General features: G+C 45.9%; 1 protein-coding gene across 4 annotated transcripts in view; it reads right to left on the reverse strand.

Moving 5' to 3' along the window:
- LOC134911364 (uncharacterized) overlaps positions 1–18,147 on the reverse strand; it is a 284,834-nt gene extending 266,687 nt beyond the window's left edge. For 3 of the 4 annotated variants that reach the window (XR_010176512.1, XM_063919609.1, XM_063919610.1), the window contains exon 1: positions 17,938–18,147. The gene's annotated coding sequence lies outside the window, so the exon portion shown is untranslated. The remainder of the gene's footprint in view (positions 1–17,937) is intronic. The other variant, XR_010176513.1, reaches the window with a different exon arrangement.
- Positions 18,148–21,131: the final 2,984 nt, after the last annotated feature.

The following is a 21,131-nucleotide window of genomic DNA, read 5'->3' on the forward strand; positions in this document are numbered from 1 at the left end:
CCTTACATAGTACAAGAAAAAAAGACAATGGAAAAGCGCTATTTAATCTGTAGTAGATTTTTATTTTATTTAAAAAAAAATTTTAATATTTGATCACATATCATTATATTTGAAACCGGCCAGCATCAATCCCTATAAAAATACTTTTACAATTACTCCATATTTCTATTAAAACATTTCATTTACAGTAATATAATCAATACATTTACTAAAAAGCAACAAATATGTGAGCAGCTGCACATAAAGTGCTATTGGCAACAAAGTCTCTTTATAGATATCCTAAGTGATACTTTGTACCACCTAGTTACCAGTACACTTGCTGGTTGTTCCACATAAGATCTGGATCATGCACTTCAAAAGCTGTAAACAATTTGCACTCAGCTCTGTTAATTTCTATAGCACAGGGCATTCAGTACATCTGGTAATTGCTCCACAGAACGTGGTGTTAGTAGAAAATCATGCACTTTCACACGCTGTTAAATGTCTATTATCTTATGTAGCTTTGTGCCTTTAGCACCGCTCCTGGTATAAAGCAAACTGATCATGCATAACTATGCAACCTTATGGTAAAAAGTCCATATCTGCCACATGCAGTTTAGTTACCAAGGTGTAGTTTTGGACCATTCAACATGCCTGTCAAATCACGGATATGGGCCCTCATTCCGAGTTGTTCGCTCGCAAGCTGCTTTTAGCAGCTTTGCACACGCTAAGCCGCCGCCTACTGGGAGTGAATCTTAGCTTATCAAAATTGCGAACGAAAGATTAGCAGAATTGCGAATAGACACTTCTTAGCAGTTTCTGAGTAGCTCCACACTTACTCGGCAACTGCGATCAGTTCAGTCAGTTTCGTCCTGGTTTGACGTCACAAACACTCCCAGCGTTCGGCCAGACACTCCTCCGTTTCTCCAGCCACTCCCGCGTTTTTCCCAGAAACGGTAGCGTTTTTTCGCACACACCCATAAAACGGCCAGTTTCCGCCCAGAAACACCCACTTCCTGTCAATCACATTACGATCACCAGAACGAAGAAAAAACCTCGTAATGCCGTGAGTAAAATACCTAACTGCATATCAAATTTACTTGGCGCAGTCGCACTGCGGACATTGCGCATGCGCATTAGCGACTAATCGCTCCGTTGCGAGAAAAATATAACGAACGAACAACTCGGAATGACCCCCAAGGTACTGTCCCTCCCGGCTGGAGCTCTCCCCGGCAGCCTTATCTGGAGTCCGTGTAAGGTCACTTCTCACCACTTGCACTTCTCTCAGACCGCAAAGGGAACTGTGGGATCACATATTTGCCGGTATCCCACAGTTCACTTTGCGGTCTGAGAGCTTTTTAGTAAATTTAATGATTATATTACTGTAAATGAAATGTTTTAATAGAAATATGGAGTAATTGTAAAAGTATTTTTATAGGGATTGATGCTGGCCGGTATCAAATATTGTGATATGTGATCAAATATAAAAAATTTTTTTTTAAAGAAAATAAAAATCTACTACAGATTAAATAGCGCTTTTCCATTTTGTTTTTTTCTCATTCTGTGACACCATTGAAATAAATTAATTGATAGCTGCCACTATCTTTTCACTGGGCGGCTTCCTCACTGGTTCTTGAACCTTACAAATCACACCCTTTTTATTATACTGTAAATGCAAATTTTAAAAAGTGTCATACCCAGGATTAGAACCCACAACCTATTACACTGGAAACAGACGCCTTACTGATGAAGCTATTTGCTCCTGTACAGGAAATATGAGAATTCTAACTATATGAAGTTACTTCTCTGACATTTACAAGTTACTTCATATAGTTAGAATTCTCATGCTTCCTATACAGGAGCAAATAGCTCCATCAGCAAAGTGTCTGCTGTCAGTGTAACAGGTCATGGGTTCTAATCCTGGATATGACTGCTAAAATGTGTGTGATTTAAAATAGAAGACGATGAAATGTATATATACAGTATATACATTTTTTTTGTATATATATACACACACACACTTACATGCATATATTTATCTAAGTACGGGGGCACCATTATTTATCTTGCCTCCGGGCAACTGGGACGAACTTACGCCACTGGAATCTCGCAATAATCCGACAGCGGGATGATGACATTCGGTTGCGTTCTGGTTAACCTAGCAAGGCGAGAAGATCCGAGGCTGCCTCGGAACCGTGTAAAATGGGTGAAGTTCGGGAGGGTTCGGATCCCGAGGAACCTAACCCGCTCATCTCTAGTTAAAAATGAAGATTTATTCTTCTTTTCATTAAAATTATTCACACTAAATATCCTCTAGACAGCGTTTGAAGTCATGTTAGCATAAGATAAAAAGCTCTGGTAAAACATAACATGTCAGTTATGATTGCTGTAACATCACAGCTGATGGCCCTGGGTATAAGTCTACCAACTGGGCAGTCTGTACAGAACATTTATGTAACTAATGAGCCTGTAAGATCATCGGCCAGACTGTCGTGCTGCCTCAGAGTAGTGCAAGATAACATGTACTTATTGGAACATGTACTGCTTATAGCTTTAAGATGTGAAAGGTATCAAGCTGTACAGTACATATGCAGCATCAGTTATTTCATGCATATTATATTACTTTATATATATATATATTTATATATAAAATATAATGAAGTGACAGCACTCTATGTCCTGTAACAAAAATTGCTGGTGCAGGGTCCTGGTAATTGATACAAACACTCACTTTTTCCACAGTTGAAAAAAGAATTAGACCAGCACTCACGTTTGGTTAGTGAAAGAAAAAAAGGGTTTTATTCCTGATAAGCCATCTGGATGTACCCCACTGCTACAGTTCGCATATATATATATATATATATATATATATATATATATATATAAAAATAATAGGATTTTAATACCTACCGGTAAATCCTTTTCTCTTAGTCCGTAGAGGATGCTGGGGATGCTTCAAGAACTATGGGGTATAGACAAGATCCGCAGGAGACACAGGCACACCTTAAGACTTTGATTGGGTCGGAACTGGCTCCTCCCTCTATGCCCCTCCTCCAGACTCCAGTTTAAGTAACTGTGCCCAGGGAGATGGACATTTTGAGGAAAGAATTTATTTTTAAACCACGGTGAGCATCTTACCCGCTCACACCTAAGTATGCCGCAGAACGTGGCATTCAATAGAACACCAGCCGACGGCATGAAGAATATGCAGCAATACGCTGACATAAAGCGTAACACAACCAATAACAGCATAACGCATGTCATGGCATGAACATCATCAGCAATAGGCTGACGCAACACACCATGTGTATAAACATACCCAATAACTGCAGATACAGTACGCACTGGGACGGGCGCCCAGTATCCTCTATGGACTAAGAGAAAAATATTTACCGGTAGGTATTAAAATCCTATTTTCTCATACGTCCTAGAGGATGCTGGGGATGCTTCAAGAACCATGGGGTTTATACCAAAGCTCTAGAACGGGCGGGAGAGTGCGGACGACTCTGCAGCACCGATTGACCAAACAAGAGGTCCTCATCAGCCAGGGTATCAAACTTGTAAACTTCGTAAAGGTGTTCGATCCCGACCAAGTAGCAGCTCGGCAAAGCTGTAATGCCGAGACCCCTTGGCCAGCCGCCCAGGATGAGCCCACCTTTCTAGAAGAACGGGCCTTCACCAATTTTGGTAACGGCAATCCTGCTGTAAAATGAGCCTGCTGAATCGTATTACAGATCCAGTGCGCAATAGTCTGCTTGGAAGCAGGGACCCCAATCTCGTTTGGAGCCCATAGGACAAACAGAGCCTCTGTTTTCCTAATATGAGCCATTCTGGCGACATAGATTTTTAAAGCTCTGACCACATCGAGAGACTTCGATTCCGCCAAGGTGTCAGTAGTCACTGGCACCACAATAGGCTGGTTTACGTGAAACCACTTTTCGCAGAAATTGCTGACAAGTTCCCAACTCTGCTCTATAAGCATGGAAGAGTAAATAGGGGCTTTTGTGAGACAAAGCCGCAAATTCAGATACCCGCCTTGCGGATGCTAAGCCAACAACATGACCACTTACCAAGTAAGAAATTTTAACTCAACCTTACGTAAAGGTTCAAACCAATGAGATTGCAGGAACTGTAACACCACATTAAGATCCCATGGAGCCATAGGGGGCACGAAGGGAGGTTGGATGTGTAACACGCCTTTCAAGAAGGTCTGTATTTCTGGAAGGGAGGCCAATTCCTTCTAAAAGAAAATTGATAAAGCAGAAATTCATACTTTAATGGAGCCTAACTTTAGGCCCGAATCCACACTTGCTTGTAAAAATATGGAGCAACCGCCCCAGCTGAAAATCCTCCGTAGGAGCTTTCTTGGATTCACACCAAGACACATATTTCCTCCAAATACGGTGGAAATGCTTTGCCGTTACTTCTTTTCTAGCCTAAAGAAGTGTGGGAATGAATTCACTGGGAATACCCTTCCAGGCTATGATTCGGTGTTCAACTGCCATACCGTCAAACGCAACCACGGTAAGTCTTGATATACGCATGGTCCCTGTTGTAACAGGACCTCTCGAAGAGGAAGAGGCCAGGAATCTTCTATGAGCAACTCCTGAAGATCTGGATACCAGGCCCTCCTTGGCCAGTCTGCAACAATGAGTATCACCTGAACCCTTGTTCCTCTTATGATCTGTATTGATTGGAAGTGGAGGGAACACCTAGACCGACTGAAAACACCCACGGTGTCACCAGGGCGTCCACCTCTATTACTTGAGGGTCCCTCGACCTGGAACAATATCCTTTAAGCTTCTTGTTGAGGTGAAAAGTCAACATGTCTATTTGAGGAATTCCCCAATGACTTGACACTTCTGCAAAGACCTCTTGATGAAGACCCCACTCTCCTGAATGGAGGTCGTGTCTGCTGAGGAAGACTGTTTACCAGTTATCCACCCCGAAATGAAAATCGCTGACAGAGCATTTACATGCCTTTCTGCCCAGCGGAAAACTTTTGTGGCTTCTGCCATCTCCGCTCTGCTCTCCGATTAGCCCTGACGGTTTACGTACGCCACTGCTGTATGTTGTCCGACTGAATTAATCCGGGCAGACCATGAACAAAATGTTCCAGAATGTTTATGTGCAGTCAAGCTTCTGGCTTGACCATTTTCCCTGGAATTCGTTTCCCCCTGAATGACTGCTCCCCAGCCCTGGAGACTTGCATCCAGTGACACCAGGTTCCCATCCTGGATCGTGAACCTTCGTCCCTCTTGGAGGTGAGAACTGAGCAGCCACCACAGGAGAGAAATTCTGGTCTTGGAAGATAAGATTATTTTCCGGTGCATGTGCAGGTGAGACCCGGACCACATGTCCAATTGGTCCCGCTAAAAAACACTCTGGCATTTAACCTGCTCACTGAATGGCCTCTTAGGCCGCAACCCTCTTTTTCATCAATGGAACGTATTGATGGATTGACACTGTTGTAGCTCTGACCTGACTCTGGATCTTCAGAGCTCTTTCCATTGAAAGAAACAAACTCTCAACAGTTTTGTATCTAACATTTTTCCCAACGCTGACAACCGCGTCGTTGGGATCAACCGTGATTCTGGCAAGTTCAGGAGCCAACCACTTTGTTGAAGATCCATCAGGGATAAAACAACGTTTTGCACCACTTGTTTCTTGCCCTCCCCGTATGCAGGAGAGCGTCCCAGTACAGAGTAATAATGACTCTTTTACTATTGAAGAAAACCATCATACCGCCATCACTCCGGTGAATCGGCACTGACAATCCTGAATAGCAAACCAGGTAAGCCTAATGCGGAAGAACCGTATTTAGACCCTCTTTCTCCTTAACAGATTGGAGATCCCTGCCAGAGAGATTCCATCATGTAGTTCAACTTCGTAAGTAGAAATTGTTTGGAATTGTTCTGACCGAGCCTTTCGGCCTCAGAAGCACGAAAAAGCTTGAATAGCAGCTTTTCTCCTTTTTTTTTTTGTGACCGGGATAGCAGGACAATGGCCTGATCCTGACCCAACTCATGTATGGCGTTGCATACTACCTCCCCGTCCAGGGGAAAATTGGAAAGGTTTATTTGAAAAATCAGTGAGGGGAATCGTCTGGAAACTCCAGTATGTCCCCCTTGGGACTCTATTCTTAAACTCACTGGTCCATATTCGTTCCAGGACTGACTGAAGAGTATTAGACGTGGTCCCACCAGAGTGGGCTCCCGCAAGATAGACCCAGCGACATGCGGTGGATGTGGTAGAAACAGAGGATGATTTCTGTTTCTGCTAACTTGAAAAAGCTGCTGAGCTCTTACCTTTTCACCTTCCTCTACCTGCAAAGAAAGGGAAAACCGTATCCATTCGGTCGAAATGACTGCATCCTACAAAAATGTGTCACCAACCGTTGTGAGGGAACATAGGTCAAGAAGGTAGACGTACCAGTGATATCTGCCGAGATCAACTTAACAAAGCCATCCCCAAACCAGGTTTCACCTTCATAGGGAAGATACTCCAGTTCTTCTCGGAGTCAGCCTCAGCATTCCATTGGTGAATCCACAACGCCCTCCTAGTCGAGACCGCCATGGAAGTGGCCCGCGAAAACAAGAGTCCTATATCCCTTGTAGTCGCACGGCAGTATGCTGCAATGATATAGATATGACTCAACTTAAGTTGCATACAACTACTCCCACATGCGCATGTAATGCAAGTATAAACAACGTACATGCAGACACATAATTAGAGTATCACATATCTTCCTGCACACGATCCTTTGTGACAGGGCCCCGTGCAGAACAGGGGGTGACTCTCACCTTCTATCCATTGAGATGGACAAACTTTACCTCAGCATTCATTATAAATATCTTTATATACATACATATATACCTTCCAATGCACCTATACACACATCTATCTATCTATCTATCTATCTCTATATATATATGCATACACATAGATATACATATACATACCTACACATACATATTATTTGTCAGGAACAGCAAGATCCCTAGTGACGTTAATTCGTTCTAATGTGTATGAACAGGTACTGAATGCCAATTATTGAGCATCTGATCAGGAATCATTATGGTCGACCTAAGAAAGATTTTCGAGTCGATCTCAGGGAGTAGTAACTGGGCAAAATAACATTTTTGCGACCCTGAGGGGTCTGAGAGAAATCTATTCTATGAATATGACTCCCTCCATAAATATTATCACGTCTGTGATCGTGCCACAGACCTATATAATCTTACTATACATACATATTACATATAGGTATAGATCTATCTGATATGCATCATATAATCATGTCCATATCCACCCAGTCAGATATTGTTGGTGCCTACAGGGACACCCCCCACGTCTGTGTCTCCCATATAGTTTTCTCTTGGGAAAAATATACCTCTACTGACATGTTGACATATTTACATGTACCAAGTACTATTAGGAGTTGACAGCACTGAAATAGTCATTCCCTTTGTGGCAGAGCCCTCAGCCTCAAATATGCCGACACACGTGTACATTGGCTATAAGGGATAGACACCAGTACATTCTGTCATGGAAACACAGAAGGAGTTTACCAGCTCATTTCCCCCAACGCCCATGATAACGAGTTTTATGGTAAGAACTTACCTTTGTTAAAACTCTTTCTGCGAGGTACACTGGGCTCCACAAGTCTGGACAATGGGGTGTAGAGTAGGATCTTGATCCGAGGCACCAACAGGCTCAAAGCTATGACTGTTCCCAGAATGCACAGCGCCGCCTCCTATATCACCCCACCTCCCAGCACAGGAGCTCAGTTTTAGTTAACCAGCCCAATGCAGTAGCAGGAAAAGAGATGACAATGGTTAGTAGCCACATATACCACACTCTCATGACAAGACAAGTGTCAGCGGCTAATGCCATATCAATCCAAAGAAGCTAAGTGCGTCAGGGTGGGCGCCTTGTGGAGCCCAGTGTACCTCGTAGAAAGAGTTTTAACAAAGTTCTTACCATAAAACTCATTTGCTGCTGCGGGGTACGCTGGGCTCCACAAGTCTGGACAATGGGGATGTCCTAAAGCAGTTCCTTATGGGAGGGGACGCACTGTAGCCGGCACAAGAACCCGGCGTCCAAAGGAAGCATCCTGGGAAGCGGCAGTATCGAAGGCATAGAACCTTATGAACGTGTTCCCGGAGGACAACGTAGCCACCTTGCACAATTGATCAAGGGTCGCACCACGGTGGGCCGCCCAAGAAGGTCCAACAGACCGAGTAGAATGGGCCGTAATGTGAGCAGGAGCTGACAGACCAGCCTTCACATAAGCATGTGCAATCACCATTCTAATCCATCTGGCCAGAGTCTGCTTGTGAGCAGGCCAGCCACGTTTGTGAAATCCAAACAAAACAAAGAGAGAATCAGACTTTTGAATAGAAGCAGTTCTCTTCACATAGATACGGAGAGCCTGTACCACATCCAAAGACCGCTCTTTGGGAGACAAATCAGGAGAGACAAAGGCTGGAACCACAATCTCCTGATTAAGGTGGAACGAAGAAACCACCTTAGGTAAATATACGGGACGAGTCCTAAGAACCGCCCGGTCACGGTGAAAAATCAGATATGGGGAACTACAAGACAAGGCACCCAAATCCGACACTCTTCTAGCAGAAGCAATAGCCAGCAAAAATACCACTTAAGCCACTTAAGGTCAGCTGAACCAAGAGGTTCAAATGGAGGCTCCTGCAACGCCTCCAAAACCACCGACAAGTCCCAAGGAGCCACAGGCGGGACATAGGGAGGTTGGATACGCAACACACCCTGAGTGAAAGTATGAACATCAGGTAAAGTCGCAATTTTTCTCTGAAACCACACCGACAAGGCAGAAATATGAACCTTGAGGGAGGCCAGACGCAGGCCTAAATCTAGGCCCTGCTGCAGAAAAGCCAAAAGTTTGGCTGTACTAAACTTGGAAGCGCCATAATTGTTAGATGCGCACCAAACAAAGTATGAATGCCAGACCCTATGGTAAATCCGAGCAGAAGCCGGTTTCCGGGCCCGCAACATAGTTTTAATGACCTCTTCAGAAAAACCCTTAGCCCTCAAGACGGAAGCTTCAAGAGCCACGCCGTCAAAGATAGCCGGGCTAGGTCCTGGTAGACACAAGGGCCCTGAACGAGGAGGTCTGGGCGTTGTGGAAATATAAATGGAAGCTCTGACGATAGGCCTTGCAGATCTGAGAACCAGTGCCGTCTGGGCCATGCCGGAGCTATGAGAAGCAGATTTCCTTTTTCTTGCTTGAACTTCTGAATTACCCTGGGCAGGAGTGACACCGGAGGGAACACGTACGGCAGCCGAAACCTCCACGGCACCGCCAGCGCATCCTCGAATGCTGCTTGAGGATCCCTTGTGCTTGCTCCGAAGACCGGAAACTTGTGATTGTGTCGAGATGCCATCAGATCCACATCTGGAAGACCCCACCTTTCCATGAGGAGTTGAAACACTTCTGGATGGAGGCCCCACTTGCCGGCATGCACGTCCTGATGACTGAGAAACTCTGCTTCCCACTTCAGAACTACCGGAATGAATATTGCCGATATTGCCGGTAGATGGCGTTCTGCCCAACGTAGAATTCGTGAGGCTTCCTTCATTGCCAAATGGCTTTGAGTGCCGCCTTGATGATTTATGTAAGCCACTGTGGTGGTGTTGTCCGACTGTACTTGAACAGGTCGGTTCTGAATTAAATGCTGGGCCAGGTTCAACTCATTGAAGACCACCCGCAACTCCAGAATGTTGATCGAGAGGAGAGATTCCTCCTTGGTCCACCAACCCTGTAAGGAGTGCTGCTCCAGCACCGTGCCCCAACCTCTTAGACTGGCATATGTCATCAACAGGACCCAGTTGGATATACAGAAGGGACTGCCCCTGCACAATTGTTGGTCCTGGAGCCACCAGAGCAGCGACAGACGGACCTCCGGAGTCAATGAGATCATGCGAGACCTGATCCGGTGAGGCAGGCCGTCCCAATTGGCTAGAATCAGCATCTGGAGGGGGCGAGAATGTAATTGAGCATACTCCACCATGTCGAATACTGACACCATGAGGCCCAGCACCTGCATAGCCGAATGTATCGACACTTGCGGACGAGAAAGGAAGCAACGAATCCTGTCCTGAAGCTTCAGGACTTTCTCCTGAGACAAGAACAACCTCTGGTTGTGAGTGTCTAACAGCGCTCCCAGGTGCACCACGCTCTGAGCAGGGACCAGGGAGGATTTCTTCCAGTTGATGAGCCACCCGTGGGCTTTTAGAAACCGGACCGTCATATCCAGATGACACAGGAGAAGATCTGGGGAATTTGCCAGGATTAACAAGTCGTCCAGATACGGCAGTATCCTGACCCTTTGACGGCGGAGTACCACCGTCATCACCGCCATAACTTTGGTGAAGACTCGCGGAGCCGTTGTTAAACCAAAAAGGTAATGCCCGAAACTGGTAATGGATGTTGCCAATAGCAAACCTCAGGTATTGTTGATGTGACACTGCTATAGGAATATGCAGGTAAGCATCCTGTATGTCCAAGGAGACCATGTAGTCCCCAGGTTCCAAGGCCAGAACTATAGAGCGAAGGGTTTCCATACAGAACTTAGAAATCTTCACAAACCTGTTCAATGCCTTGAGGTTGAGAATGGGCCAGGAGGACCCATTCGGTTTCGGGACTAGAAACAGCGGAAAATAGTACCCCCGGCCCCTCTGAGCAAGAGGCACCTGTACTATGACTCCTGTATCCAGGAGGGTCTGTACCACCGAGTGTAGAGTTTTTGCCTTTGTCCGATCCAAAGGGACGTCTTTCTGGCAAAATCGATGAGGGGGTCGGTTTTTGAAGGCAATGGCGTAACCTCGAGTGACGACTTCCGTACCCAGGCATCTGAAGTGGTCTTCAACCATTCCTGGGTATACCCTAGAAGCCGGCCTCCCACCCTTGGATCCCCAGGGGGAGGCCCACCCCGTCATGCGGCAGGCTTATCGTCTTGGAAGCTGGCTGACGGGTAGCCCAGGCTCTTTTGGGCTTCGGCTTACCAGGTTTGGAAGTGCGGGCCTGCTTGTGGTATGCCTGACCTTTTGCTTTACCTGAAGGACGAAAGGGTCGAAAGGACGTACCTTTAGCCTTCGACACAGAAGGAGCGGTATTAGGTAGACGAATGCTGCTTGAGGATCCCTTGTCCTTGCTCTGAAGACCAGAAACTTGTGATTGTGCGAGATGCCATCAGATCCACATCTGGAAGACCCCACCTTTCCATGAGGAGTTGAAACACTTCTGGATGGAAGCCCCACTCACCGGCATGCACGTCCTGACGACTGAGAAAGTCTGCTTCCCAATTCAGAACTCCCGGAATGAATATTGCCGATATTGCCGGTAGACGGCGTTCTGCCCACTGTAGAATCCGTGAGGCTTCCTTCATTGCCAAACGGCTTCGTGTGCCGCCTTGATGATTTATGTAAGCCACTGTGGTGGCGTTGTCCGACTGTACTTGAACAGGATGGTTCTGAATTAAATGCTGTGCCAGGTTCAACGCATTGAAGACCGCCCGCAACTCCAGAATGTTGATCGAGAGGTGAGATCCTCCTTGGTCCACCGACCCTGTAAGGAGTGCTGCTCCAGCACCGTGCCCCAAGCTCTTAGACTGGCATCTGTCATCAACAGGACCCAGTTGGATATACAGAAGGGACGGCCCCTGCACAATTGTTGGTCCTGGAGCCACCAGAGCAGCGACAGACGGACCTCCGGAGTCAATGAGATCATGTGAGAACTGATCCGGTGAGGCAGGCCATCCCACTTGGCTAGAATCAGCTTCTGGAGGGGGCGAGAATGGAATTGAGCATACTCCACCATGTCGAATACTGACACCATGAGGCCCAGCACCTGCATAGCCGAATGTATCGACACTTGCGGACGAGAAAGGAAGCAACGAATCCTGTCCTGAAGCTTCAGGACTTTCTCCTGAGACAAGAACAACCTCTGGTTGTGAGTGTCTAACAGCGCTCCCAGGTGCACCATGCTCTGAGCAGGGAACAGGCAGGATTTCTTCCAGTTGATGAGCCACCCGTGGGCTTTTAGAAACCGGACCGTCATATCCAGATGACACAGGAGAAGATCTGGGGAATTTGCCAGGATTAACAAGTCGTCCAGATACGGCAGTATCCTGACCCCTTGACGGCAGAGTACCACCGTCATCACCGCCATAACTTTGGTGAAGACTCGCGGAGCCGTTGTTAAACCAAAAAGGTAATGCCCGAAACTGGTAATGGATGTTGCCAATAGCAAACCTCAGGTATTGTTGATGTGACACTGCTATAGGAATATGCAGGTAAGCATCCTGTATATCCAAGGAGACCATGTAGTCCCCAGGTTCCATGGCCAGAACTATAGAGCGAAGGGTTTCCATACGGAACTTGGAAATCTTCACAAACCTGTTCAATGCCTTGAGGTTGAGAATGGGCCAGGAGGACCCATTCGGTTTCGGGACTAGAAACAGCGGAGAATAGTACCCCCGGCCCCTCTGAGCAAGAGGCACCTGTACTACGACTCCTGTATCCAGGAGGGTCTGTACCACCGAGTGTAGAGTTTTTGCCTTTGTCCGATCCAAAGGGACGTCTGTCTGGCAAAATCGATGAGGGGGTCGGTTTTTGAAGGCAATGGCGTAACCCCGAGTGACAACTTCCCGTACCCAGGCATCTGAAGTGGTCTTCAACCATTCCTGGGTATACCCTAGAAGCCGGCCTCCCACCCTGGGATCCCCCAGGGGGAGGCCCGCCCCGTCATGCGGCAGGCTTATCGCCTTGGAAGCTGGCTGACGGGCAGCCCAGGCTCTTTTGGGCTTCGGCTTACCAGGTTTGGAAGTGCGGGCCTGCTTGTGGTATGCCTGACCTTTTGCTTTACCTGAAGGATGAAAGGGTCGAAAGGACGTACCTTTAGCCTTCGACACAGAAGGAGCGGTATTAGGTAGACAGGCAGTTTTGGCAGTAGCCAAATCAGCCACTATCTTATTTAAGTTCTCCCCAAACAGAATATCTCCCATGAAAGGGAGTACCTCCAGGGTTTTTCTAGAGTCCAGATCCACAGACCAGGATCTCAGCCACAATATCCGGCGAGCCAGGACTGACGTAGTAGAGGCCTTGGCTGCCAGGATACCGGCATCAGAAGCCGCCTTTTTAATATATCGAGAAGCTGTGACAATATATAACAAGCATTGTCTAGCATGGTCAGAGGAGATTTCAGCTTCTAACTCCAAGGCCCATGCTTCAATAGCCTCAGCAGCCCATGAAGCTGCAATAGTAGGCCTTTGTGCAGCACCCGTGAGGGTGTAAATCGCTTTTAGACAACCCTCCACACGTTTATCCTTAGGCTCTTTCAGAGACGTGACGGTAGTGACAGGTAGAGCTGAGGAAACCACCATCCTAGCCACATGTGAGTCCACTGGAGGAGGTGTTTCCCAATTCTTAGAGAGCTCTGGCGTGAGGGGATAGCGAGTCAGCATCCTCTTTTGAGGCACAAACTTTGTACCCGGGTTTTCCCAGGGTTCCTGACGTATATCCACTTGGTGATCAGAGTGAGGTAAAACCTGTTTAACCGCCTTCTGACGCTTGAACCTATCTGGTTTCTTAGGAAGCACGGATAGCTCGGGATCATCCGTAATCTGCAGAATTAACATAATAGCCTCCAAAAGGTCAGGAACATCCACATGTAAACTACCCTCACCATCAGCCGTATCTGAGTCAGAACCTGTGGGGTCAGTGTAAGTGCCGTCCTCATCAGATGAGGTGCCAATGACAGCAGTGGATTGTGAGGAGACGAGCGCTCGCTTAGAGGACCTCTTGGACTTAGGCGAGCGTTGGTCAGACTTTTTAGTAGTCAAGGACTGGTTCAACTTCTTTAATTGAGCAGATAAATCGTCCTCCCACGGCGGGTAAGCTGCAGGGACCACCTCCTCCTAATGCAAGACAATGCTAGACCTCATGTGGCTGGAGTGTGTCAACAGTTCCTGCAAGACGAAGGCAATGATGCTATGGACTGGCCCGCCCGTTTCCCAGACCTGAATCCAATTGAGTACATCTGGGACATCATGTCTTGCTCCATCCACCAACGCCACGTTGCACCACAGACTGTCCAGGAGTTGGCGGATGCTTTAGTCCAGGTCTGGGAGGAGATCCCTCAGGAGACCATCCGCCACCTCATCAGGAGCATGCCCAGGCGATGTAGGGAGGTCATACAGGCACGTGGAGGCCACACACACTACTGAGCCTCATTTTGACTTGTTTTAAGGACTTTACATGATAGTTGGATCAGCCTGTAGTGTGTTTTTCCACTTAAATTTTGAGTCTGACTCCAAATCCAGACCTCCATGGGTTAATAAATTTGATTTCCATTGATAATTTTTGTGTGTTTTTGTTGTCAGCACATTCAACTATGTATAAAGAACAAAGTATTTAATAAGAATATTTCATTCATTCAGATCTAGGATGTGTTATTTTAGTGTTCCCTTTATTTTTTTGAGCAGTGTATGTATATATATATATATATATATATAGAGAGAGAGAGAGAGAGAGAGAGAGAGAGAGAGACCACACTCCAGTGTTTGTCCAAATAATGGGTAAAATCCACCAAAATATCAGACATTTTAATACATCTTTCATCGAGGATGTGCAGACGATAAAACCAGCTTAGCTTATAAAGCCTTCAGCCCCATGTGCAAAGCTGCCCGGTGGTCCCATCCCAACATCAAGTAGTGTGCACGATCATCCGCACACTGGATGTCAGGTGGTTCATGCTGGCTCTGGATACAAGCAGCGAAATCAATCACCATGACAATATTAAACCAACTTTGTCAACGTGCACAGAAGCAGTCAATTTATCATACAGCATAATAATAGTGCTGGCTAATACCTGTTGTACTTGCTTGGAGATTATGAAACAAACTAATGTAATTTCTGGAACATTTTCATTAATTATAGCGGCAACACTTTACAGAAAGGGCCTAGAGTGAAAATGATTGCAGAACATTGATTTACCCTCACAGAACAGTGCTAAGTATTGTTTTCAGACTACTTTAAAAAAACTGATACTAGGGATGGACTACATACTGTACTGTATATTTTAACAGTGGACTTACGTTGTGGAGAAAGGTACTTTCTGTGGAACAACCATTTTATCTAGCATTTAAATGCCTTGGTGACCATACTTACCCATGAAGCATTATCAGGAAACAGGGCAGGAGCCTGAATACAGTATACAGTCAGACATCTTATTTGCCAGAAACTATATTTTGTTAAAAGACATTGGGGTCTATTCATCTAACAGTGAAAAGAGTGGAAAAACAGACCAGTTGAGAAGTTGTCCATGGCAACCAATCAGCATCTCCCTTACATTGTATAGTTTGTACTTAATAAAGGCATCCTTCAAAGCTGATTGGTTGCTATGGGCAACTACTCCACTGGTCCGTTTCCCCACACTTTTCACTGCTTCATTAATAGACCCCTTAGGCTGGATACACACTACAATCTGGGATTGTGGCCGATGGCACGACCGACGGGATGAGTTGTCAGTCGTCTGTGCACACTGAACGATATAGCTCACAATCGTGCTCTATATCGTTCATAGCAGCACTCAGCAGCATGAGGTCAGCCGCTAGGTCGTTCCATCTGCCGTGCAACACAGCAGATGGGATGACCGACATGTTAGCAGGCAGGAGTGCACGGTTTTGGGTACACACTACACACTCCCTGACGTGCACAATATTTCGGTCCAATCAGCTGAATTGGAGAATATATCACCTACTGCGTACCAAGCCTTAGGCCTTCTCCACTGGCTACTAAACGGCCACAGTGTGCGAAGACAAGTGCACCACCCCAAAACTGTTTAGTTTATTATATTTATATATATTTTTTTTAAGTCACTGGTGTGGTTTAATTAACATTAAACATCTCTTTATTGGGAAATGTATCCTACATATTAGACATTTATTAATTTGGTTAGGAAATGTGGGTATGTATTTCTGGGGTCTGTGCATTAAGCCTTGGAGAGAGATAAAGTGGATGGGGCAAAGTACCAGCTAATTAGCTCTTAACTGTCATTTTTCAAACACAGCTGGTAGCATGGCAGTTGGAGCTGATTGGTTGGCCCTTTATCTCTCATCACTTTATCTCTCTCCAATGCTTATTACATAGACACCATAGACCCCTACACATCTCACCCTACAGTTCAAACACTATCCTCGGTATACTACATCAGCACCACCCCTAGCGTCATTATATTAGTATGACTTATAGCCCCATCATAACCACATAATTGTTGTTCTTGTCTTGAGGCTGATACTATAATTGGATGTGTACGTCCTTGCTGCTGTTTTTGCTTTTCATACTTACTGTATGTTGCTCTATTCCAGCTTTTTTCACAATCTGCTTATTTAGTGACTGATATACAGTGTAATACAATCTACCCAAAATATGTAAACATAAGTGCAGGCTTGTAAGAAATCTACGAGCCAGCATACTATGTACAATGCATGTGTATAATGATGATGATTGATGCTTCAATATGGACAGTCATAGTGTGACACCCACCTAGAGTAAATATCACAAAGTCCTAATCCCAAATTTACACTACACTTAGAATACAATACAATTTAAGTTCTACATGCTTAGACATAAATAACGCAATCTGCTGCAAAGGTTTTAGTTTATTTCTCTGGAACACTTCGAGTAGGTATCCTCAGCTGAAATAACTTAAAAGATCACCACATTTGATAAGAACTTAGGGTAAATGCATGCATAAAGCAAATAGTACAGGAAGAAGTATGTACCGTCTACAATCTTATCGCTTTAACATTACAATGTACAATAACAAATACATTTAGAATAATCATACAATTGGGACCCCGTGTTACCTCTATAATACCCCTTTCAGACTGCCGTAGGGCAGGTTGCACACGGAAGCATGACACAAGAGCTCCCAGCGTGCCACTTGCCTCAGGCTCCCCGCCACCGCTGACTGCAACCTGGCATATTGCCGGGTTAGTGACATCAGCGGTGATGACATGATCTCCAAGTGCCGCCCGTACACAAAGAGTGAACGGGAAACGGGTCGCATCGACCCAGCTCCTGTACATACAGCAAGCCGGGTTGAAGATGTGTTCAACCCTGCTCACGACCAGGGTTGAAATACCGGGTTACTCGACCCGGTATTTCAACCCTGGCATCTTTCAGATTGCACTTGAACACGGGTTATGTGAGTTTATGTGCCAATAACCCGTGTTCAGAGGTGGCAGACTGAAGGGGTATAAGTTATAGAAAGAGTTTTGAGTTCACTTATTCCAAATAGTCTATTTCCTAAGAAACGGTGTGAGTTCTGAGTTAAATAAAGTTAACGAGAGCTTAAAGAATATTGAGTACCGCTGACTCTGTCTATCCAGGCAGTTTGTTGATTTTCCTTTCAGTAGATATTACATTCACATTGTATCAATTCTCCCCGGTTGGGAAGCAATAATAACCTTTGGTGATTTTAGTGTCTTGCTGACTGATTCCTAAAGAGCCTTAAGCTTTGTATATCTACAGGCTATAGCCTGTTAACAGGCTTACTTTATGATCTATAACTTTGTTCCTTTACATAACGTGATCACTGACAACCATTTGCTTTTCTAGGTATAGCCTTTGGTAATGGACCCACCTAATCCGGCTGTGCCGATTTCACTAGTCCATGAGCTGCAGCTGTCAATTAATAGTAATAAGCTGGTCAGTGTCTAGGCTACTTCTGTCTGCAGCATCCAATCTTTTATGCTATGTAGAAGTCTCTCTGTGAGTCTGTGTACATGTCAGCTAGCATCTATTTATTAACTACATGGCTTGCTGCACCCTTGTGTACAGGGTTAGTTACTGCGACATCTGGAATGGATAACTAAAATGCTGGGGCTGTGCAGGGTGATTTTAATTTCTACAGACCTCTCCAGTGTTTCCATGGTTGTCCATCTATGCTTCAGCAGCAGCTGTTATCCTTGCATGTTTTCTCTACTACGACTATTGCTGCGGCTATCTTCAGTCACTGAGAATGGCAGCTCGCTACGGTAAAAGCCCTGCTCCCTCTCACAGCCACCATCTCTCCTCTAAAATGGCTGCTCAATGACCACAAACTGTCACATCAGCCAGCATGAGCCAGCCTCTCTCTGGAGTGGCATGTGACCTCTGTGTAGCCAGTGTGCAGGTGAGAGTTTCCATTCACCATGCGTAAGCTCATAGTCATACCCTCCAACATTTTACACATAAAAACCGGTACAAATTCGAAAAGTGGGCATGGCCACGGGTAAACGTCACGCCCCTTTTCCTATACTTTCAATGGAAGTTTGGAGAGCCAAAAATCGGTATACACCATAAAAAAGGTACTGTACCTGCTAAAAAGGTACAGTTGGAGGGTATGCTAGCACTGTAGCTCTAGTCCCACTGTCACCAGTGATGCTCTGTCCCCATTAAGTGTATATAAAGGTACTATTTACAAATAATGTTCTCACTGGGAGTGGGGTATCACAATAGTACTACACATTATAACATATCCAAGTGATTTATGGACACCAGAAGTAACTGAACATTTGACAACATTTATTACACTAGAGAAGGGACGGGGACCCTTCAGCCCTCCAGCTGTTGTTGAACTACACATCCCAGCATGCCATGCAACAGTTTTAGCAAGACCAAATAGCGAAACTGTAGCAAGACATGCTGGTATATGTAGTTCAACAACAACTGGAGGGCCAAAGGTTCCCCACCCCTGCACTAGAATAACCCACCAGGAAGGGTTGTGAAAAGAGTCCCCTAATGCTGAACAACCTAGGGCTGGTTGCTACTATGGCAGGGGGACACCATACTGTGGGTGCCCATGTTATAGTGGCACCAGCCGACAGTGGCATATCAGCAGTTTAGTTAGACTACACTGTGCTCTCTGCCACCTGATATTGGTGTAACCAGCCTAGGTTGTCAGCGCTTGTGCTGATAGCACTTTGAGTGGGACCAGGGTTCTTTTTTTTTTTTTTACATACTTGCTAGATGATGATAATCATCAGTACGGATCTTGCACCAGACATCAATCACTCACAAAAGATGTATCCCTGACAGGTGTATCTGCATCTGCTTATACAGTACATCAACATTATAAGTAGAGATGAGCGGATTCGGATCCCTAAGAACCGAACCCCCTGAACGTCACTACCGGAGCCCGAATCGGGTTTTCCCGCCTGACTCGGAAACCAGAATGAGGCAAAACATCATCATCCCGCTGTCGGATTCTCGCGAGTTTTGGATTCAATATAAGGAGCCGCTCGTCACCGCCATTTTCACTCCAGTCCCGGAGAATGTAACGAGAGGATGTGTCTCCGTTCTCAGTGTCTGTGCAGGAGAGAAAGTGGGGCGGTGATTCCAGTGCTGTCTTGTGCTGCTCAGTCCAGTATAGTGTCTTATGCTGCATCAGTCCAGTCACAGTGGTGGTGTCCTCTGCTGCCATATGTCCAGCACTGCTGTATAAGTCCAGTCCAGTGGTGCTGTGTTGTGCTGCATCAGTCCAGTGGTGGTGTCCCTGTGCTGCCGTACAAGTCCAGTGGTACTGCCATATAAGTCCAGTGGTACTGCCATATAAGTCCAGTGATACTGCCATATAAGTCCAGTGATACTGCAGTATATGTCCAGCGGTTCTGCCGTATAATTCCAGTGATACTGACGTATATGTCCAGTGGTACTGCCGTATAAATCCAGTGATACTGCCATATAATTCCAGTGACACTGTCTTATACATCCAGTAGTACTGCCATATAAATCCAGTGGTACTGGCGTATAAATCCAGTCCAGTGGTAATGCCATATACTGTATGTCCAGTGATACTGCCATATATGTACAGTGGTACTGCCGTATAAATTCAGTCCAGTGATACTGCCATATATGTCCAGTGGTACTGCTATATATGTCCAGTGATACTGCCGTATAAGTCCAGTGGTACTGCCGTATAAATTCAGTCTGGCTGTTGGGATCCCGGCGCACAGTATACCGGTGCCAGAATCCCGACAGCCGGCATACCGACACTTTATCTCCCTCTTGGGGTTCCATGACCCCCCTGGAGGGAGAATAGCGTGGCGCATTTAGCACACCAACGTGCCCGCAGCTTGGCGAGTGCAGCGAGCCCGCATGGGGCTCATTAGCGCTCGCCACGCTGTCGGTATGCCGGCGGTCGGGATTCTGGCGCCAGTATGCTGGTCGCCGGGAGCCCTGCCGCCAGCATACAATACTACACCCTGTCCAGTGATACTGCCGTATAAGTGCAGTGGTACTGCCGTATATGTCCAGTGGTACTGCTGTATAAATCCAGTGTTACTGGAGAATAAATACAGTCCATTGGTACTGCCATACAAATCCAGTGGTACTGCCGTATAATTCCAGTGGTACTGTCGTGTAAGTCCAGTGATACTGCCGTATAAATCCAGATATAGATATTAGATGGATTGACTTTTGCTGCAGCTCAGTCCCATTCAGAAGAGCACCAAATCTTGATCGGCATATACATAAACAACTGAAGAATGGTCCTCAAGCGCTGCTAGACTCCCCAGCACAATTCTGGTAATGGTGACCTGCGTGTTGTTCATATATGTAGAGGGTGTTATGCACACCAGTGCCAGCAGGAATGTACTGTTGTCTGAACGGAGAGGGATGCAAAACAAATGAACTCACAGACAGACTGGGGAATATGACATTACATACATAGAAGGTGATAGGGTAACAAAATAAACACAAAGTGAACAGAGAAGCCCAAAGGCTAAGAAACTGGGTGTCTCCCTAGTATTAGGAATGCTCAGATGGAAAGAAGCGAGATGTTGTGATTTAATACGTAGAGAACCCGAAATGCTGTTGCTAAGGGCAACAGCAAAACCCTAAAGGGTTACCAACGGGTGTGGCAGTAAACTCCTTGGTCAGAGATGGAATAATAGACACAAGGAGAGTCTCCACAATCCTAGTCCTCACTTGCAGTGCCCTGGTTCAGCTTACTGCCACTAAACTGACACCTGAACACCTTGCACAGTGAGAAAGGATTTTGGCAGGCAAGCCTGAGAATACAGCCGCAAACTTGCTAGGTTCACAGAGTAGCAAAAGAACCCCAGCAG

The sequence above is a fragment of the Pseudophryne corroboree genome, chromosome 4 (genome assembly GCF_028390025.1).
Source record: "Pseudophryne corroboree isolate aPseCor3 chromosome 4, aPseCor3.hap2, whole genome shotgun sequence".
Classification (NCBI taxonomy): Eukaryota; Metazoa; Chordata; class Amphibia; order Anura; family Myobatrachidae; genus Pseudophryne; species Pseudophryne corroboree.